Consider the following 6283-nt stretch of genomic DNA (forward strand, 5'->3'; position numbering starts at 1 on the left):
TGTATTTATTTATTTATTTTTCTCCTTTGCACCCCATTATTTCTCTCTCTACTTTGCACATTCTTCCACTGCAAATCTACCATTCCAGTGTTTTACTTGCTATATTGTATTTACTCCGCCACCATGGCCTTTTTTTTGCCTTTACCTCCTGGGACCTCAGTCTATTCAGAATCTATTTCAGGATCTTATGACCTCACCACTAGTTTCCATTACCCACTAGACAAGAGGGTGTTGAAATCGAGGAAACCTGAAAGTGTCCTGAATTCTAGTAGTTGCACAAACAAAGAGATTGCATCACCCAAATAGCCTAAATGCATACATTTTTTACATCAATAACACAACATATTTAATGGGTGATTTTTCTTTTGAAAGGGGAAGTGTATTTCAAATGGACAAAGAAAACGGTCTTACTTTGATGTGCATAGGACTTCAGTAACTGGAAACAGATTTGTCTGTCCTTCTTTCCAACACTGCCAAATTAGTTGTTATTTTTTGTGTGTGTTTTTATTGATTTTACTGAATTTTCTGTCATTCTTGGATGAGGAATTTGTATGTCCCCCCCCCCCTCACTTGAACCAAGCAACCTACTTTTGACTGAGCTGGTGCTGCTTCCTGTGGGAGTTGTAATTTGAGTCATTCTGACCCATTTATTCATAATCACCAAATACCTTTATTGCAATAGAAGGCTCTGCCCATTACCTACATCACATAGCCCTTCTGTAGTCATGTTGGTAAGTTCATCAAGTGACAATGAAACAAATTACCTAGAAGGCATTTTTTGGGAACCAGAACTCAAAAATAGTAGATAAATCAGTAGGGTCACAGAAATTCTGTTAATCCTTCTATATGGTATTTAATTTCCCTCTTGGTCAGTGAAGTAGCCTAGGCCTATATTTTGGAGTCAGCAGATATTATACATTCACATAAAAAAAAACTCCTGTAGGTTTTCATCCAATTTGTTGCACCAGTGAGCCTTTGCAAGAATGTGGGAATTGGCCGGCGTTAGCCATTAAGAATCAGTGGGTGCAAATCTATTAACATTCAGACTGTGTTGCAGTGATGAGACCAACTTGGTGCCAGTAGCAATCTCAAGAGGTATGTACTCTGAAAACTCTTCTATTTCCAAACCAAGAGAGGAAGATAGAAACTGAATGTGACCAAATGTTATGGTTGACTCACAAAATCTACAAAACAACCTCTCATGCTAATGCTAGTCCTAATGTATTCATGTATTCATTTGCATTGTTTTTTGGAGGGTCTTGGGTGGCAATGTTTCCTGCATTCACATGCATCCCTTTCAGAATGGAATGCTGAGTGTGGGGAGGCCTAAGTCGATGTGTCATGGTTCTATGCCAGATGACACTTCAGAGGAGCTTGAATGGAGGGGAAGTTGAGGATTGACAGGAATTGAAAATAAGGAAATATGCTGGTGGGGACATCTATTCATGAATCGTGTGTAGACTGAATAGCGTACACTAGGCTAATCACCAAGCAGGCCCCTGTACCTATAAATGTTGATTTGAAGCACAAATTGCCTGAATCACAGCACATTTAAAAACGATACATCAAATCAAATTTTATTGGTCACATACACATGGTAAGCAGATGTTAATGTGAGTGTAGAGAAATGCTTGTGCTTCTAGTTCTGACCATGCAGTAATATCTAACAAGTAATCTAACAATTTCACAACAACTACCTAATAAATCAAATGTATTTATATAGCCCTTCGTACATCAGCTGATATCTCAAAGTGCTGTACAGAAACCCAGCCTAAAACCCCAAACAGCAAGCAATGCAGGTGTAGAAGCACGGTGGCTAGGAAAAACTACCTAGAAAGGCCAAAACCTAGGAAGAAACCTAGAGAGGAACCAGGCTATGTGGGGTGGCCAGTCCTCTTCTGGCTGTGCCGGGTGGAGATTATAACAGAACATGGTCAAGATGTTCAAATGTTCATAAATGACCAGCATGGTCGAATAATAATAAGGCAGAACAGTTGAAACTGGAGCAGCAGCACAGTCAGGTGGACTGGGGACAGCAAGGAGTCATCATGTCAGGTATTCCTGGGGCATGGTCCTAGGGCTCAGGTCCTCCGAGAGAGAGAAAGAAAGAGAGAATTAGAGAGAGCATATGTGGGATGGCCAGTCCTCTTCTGGCTGTGCCGGGTGGAGATTATAACAGAACGATGATAATACAAACAAGTGTAAAGGAATGAATAAGAATATGTACATATAAATATATGGATGAGCGATGGCCGAATGGCATAGGCAAGATGCAGTAGATAGTATAGAGTACAGTATATACATATGAGATGAGTAATGTAGGGTATGTAAACATTATATAAAGTGGCATTGTTTAAAGTGACTAGTGATACATTTATTACATCCAATTTTTAATTATTAAAGAGGCTAGAAATTTGAGTCAGTATGTTGGCAGCAGCCACTCAATGTTAGTGATGGCTGTTTAACAGTCTGATGGCCTTGAGATAGAAGCTGTTTTTCAGTCTCTCGGTACTAGCTTTGATGCACCTGTACTGACCTCACCTTCTGGATGATAGCGGGGTGAACAGGCAGTGGCTCGGGTGGTTGATGTCCTTGATGATCTTTTTGGCCTTCCTGTGACATCGGGTGGTGTCAGTGTCTTGGAGGGCAGGTAGTTTGCCCCCGGTGATGCGTTGTGCAGACCTCACTACCTTCTGGAGAGCCTTGCGGTTGTGGGGGGAGCAGTTGCCGTACCAGGCGGTGATACAGCCCGACAGGATACTCTCGATTGTGCATCTGTAAAAGTTTGTGAGTGTTTTTGGTGACAAGCCAAATTTCTTTGTTTAAACCAAATGTCTTTGTTTAAAGGTGAACCATCAAGGTCCTCCTATGATTTGGACATAATGATGTCCTCCTATGTGGTTATTTGGACATGATTGGATGTAGGTAGGCTAAGAACATGTTTTTACCTCCACTCATCATCAGTGGGGTTTTTCCAGGCAATTAGGGGGATAAGCCTACTAATTATCCAACACATTGTGTCATTTCAGATTGGCATCTACTTCATATAGGCAGTAATAGTGCTATAATTTTTTTCAGACACTCACAATGTATTTTTTTTTACCATCACTAGCTAGGTTTCCATCCAATTGGTGACAGATTTTCATGCACATATTTGAAAATCCGCATTAAGAATATATGCGCATTTTCCCCACCAGTGGTGTTTCCACCAAATTGAGTTGCTTCAGATAAAAATCTGTGTGATGAGGTAGGGCAAACATAATTTACTTTTTTGCGTTTAAATGTTCATGTACCGAATAAAAATCTAATGTTCAATGTTTCCATCACATTTTCAACTCTACCGATAGTTTTGTCAGAAAAACTGTTGCCTTAAATATTAGGCTGCATGTGCCTGTGCATGTAACCTGGTTTTGGCACAAGCCCTCTAGCCAACAGCTCGCAGATACTGTGTGTGGGTAGGTTAGTCTATGATTAGATTCTTACGGATATAATTTTTTATAATATATATTATAATATTTTTTATTTGTGAAACGTCAGTCAAGCATTAGCCTGTGCTGGTAGGCTAGTCTACATGATGAGTTTTTATGCCAAGTCATACCATATTTACAAAATCATGACAGCTGTGATGGAAACAGGAAGTTTCGGTACAATATTATAAATGTGTACATCAATTTTTGCTCGACCTGGTGCTATCTTTTTGTGTCATTAAAATGAATTATGCCAGAAATGAGGGTGGAAACGCCTTTATGCGCAAATATCGATATAATAACCATCATATCCAATTAAACTTGGAGTCACGCAATTATATGGTGTATGGTCTCACTATGGCTATTTTTTTATTTTACCTTTATTTAACCAGGTAGGCCAGTTGAGAACAAGTTCTCATTTACAACTGCGACCTGACCAAGACAAAGCAAAGCAGTGGGACACAAACAACAACACTGAGTTACACATGGAATAAACATACAGTCAATAACACAATAGAAAAGTATATATACAGTGTGTGCAAATGAGGTAAGTTAAGGAAGGTAAGGCAATAAATAGGCCATAGTGGCAAAATAATTACAATTTAGCAATTAAACACTGGAGTGATAGATATGCAGAAGATGAATGTACAAGTAGAGATACTGGGGTGCAAAGGAGCAACAACAAAAGAATAACAGTATGGGGATGAGGTAGCTGGATGAGTTATTTGCAGATGGGCTATGTACAGTTGCAGTGATCTGTGAGCTGCTCTGACAGCTGATGCTTAAAGTTAGAGAGGGAGATATTAGTCTCCAGCTTCAGTGATTTTTGCAATTCGTTCCAGTTATTGGCAGCAGAGAACTGGAAGGTAAGGCGGCCAGAGGAGGAATTGGCTTTGGGGGTGACCAGTGAAATATACCTGCTGGACCGTGTGCTACGGATGGGTGCTGCTATGGTGAGCAGTGAGCTGAGATAAGGCGGGGCTTTACCTAGCAAAGACGTATAGATGACCTAGAGCCAGTGGGTTTGGCGACGAATATGAAGCGAGGGCCAGCCAACGAAAGCGTACAGGTCGCAGTGGTGGGTAGTATATGGGGCTTTGGTGACAAAACGGATGGCACTGTGATAGACTGCATCCAATTTTCTGAGTAGAGTGTTGGAGGCTATATTGTAAATGACATCGCCGAAGTCAAGGATCGGTAGGATAGTCAGTTTTACGAGGGTGTTAGGCAGCATGAGTGAAGGATGCTTTGTTGCAAAATAGGAAGCCGATTCTAGATTTAATTTTGGATTGGAGATGCTTAATGTGAGTCTGGAAGGAGAGTTTACAATCTAACCAGACATCTAAGTATTTGTAGTTGTCCACATATTCTAAGTCAGAACAGTCCAGAGTAGTGATGCTGGACGGGCGGGTAGGTGCGGGCAGCGATCAGTTGAAAAGCATGCATCTAGTTTTACTTGCATTTAAGAGCAGTTGGAGGCCACGGAAGGAGAGTTGTATGGCATTGAAGCTCGTCTGGAGGTTAGTTAACACAGTGTCCAAAGATGGGCCAGAAGTATACAGAATGGTGTCTGCTAGAGGTGGATCAGAGAAGTCAGGGAAACCATGCAGTGTATACTGGCCTACCAGCATCTGCAAGCTGTTGGCTAGAGTGCATGTGCCTAGACCAGAGTAGGCACATTTGCTATTTAACAACAGTTTTTGTGACAAAACTATCAGAGTTGAAAAAGCCATGGAAACATATTCAACTTCAGATTTATTTTTAAATCGGTAGGACTACAAGAAAACGTAGACTACTTTTTGCTTAAGTTGTGTGCATTACCTCATCACGCACTGATTTTTATGCAACAAGTCCATTTGGTGGAAATACCAGTAGGAAAATGCACATATTTTTTTATGCAGATTCTACAATATTCGCATGAAAATCTGTACCCTACTGCTGTTGGCCGTGCTTGAGCAGAAATGCTAGTGATGTGCAGTTTGCGAAAGATTAGTTATTTTTGAACGACTCTTTTTACTGACTCGAGAGTCACGATATGTCTTTCTGATTGACTCGTTAATGTTAGTCGTTCGTTTGCCATGATAGTGCTGGCCGCAATGAGTCCTAGGCCTACAGCAGGATTAATACACGCTCCTCCGGCTCAGTGGCTCTAGAGACGTGCTCTGACCACCAACTGTGTGCCATATGCGCGCAGGGAAATATATCATGTGCAAAGAGAAGAAAAATACATGTTTGGAACTGAGGATTGGCAAAAAAAATTATGCAATTAATTGGTTGGATGTTATTATTTACACATCTTTGTAAAACCAAAACATACACAGCCTGTGTGATGTCAACGTCATACTTTCAAAATCTTAGCTAGCAGTCATCATCATGAATCAAGTCAACAATCAAGTTGCCTGGATTTAAGGTGTCCTATTTCTATCAGTACACTCATAACTGAAACCTTATGACACTTCTATTTGATCAAATAAAAACCTATGTGAGAAATGTCGGTGGAAACGCTTTGGAGTCACGTGATAACATGTTGCGCGGTATTCCCACAACGACTCCTCAGTAAAGCATGCAGTTTATTAGGCTACATTCGAACTAAATAATAATGAACTTCACATGGTGGTGAAAGTGCAAGGTGATGAGCTTGATGGTCCTTTCCAATAAATATCGAGGGTCTTATTCTGGTGACATGATAATCGATGTTTGGTTGCCATTTGACAAAATAATCTTTTTTGTCCATAATAATCTCATCATGAAGGCTATTACACGCAATATTGGCAAGAATTGAACTGCCAATACCGGAGGTGGCACACTCGCTATAT

Source organism: Oncorhynchus clarkii, chromosome 29, assembly GCF_045791955.1.
Source record: "Oncorhynchus clarkii lewisi isolate Uvic-CL-2024 chromosome 29, UVic_Ocla_1.0, whole genome shotgun sequence".
Classification (NCBI taxonomy): Eukaryota; Metazoa; Chordata; class Actinopteri; order Salmoniformes; family Salmonidae; genus Oncorhynchus; species Oncorhynchus clarkii.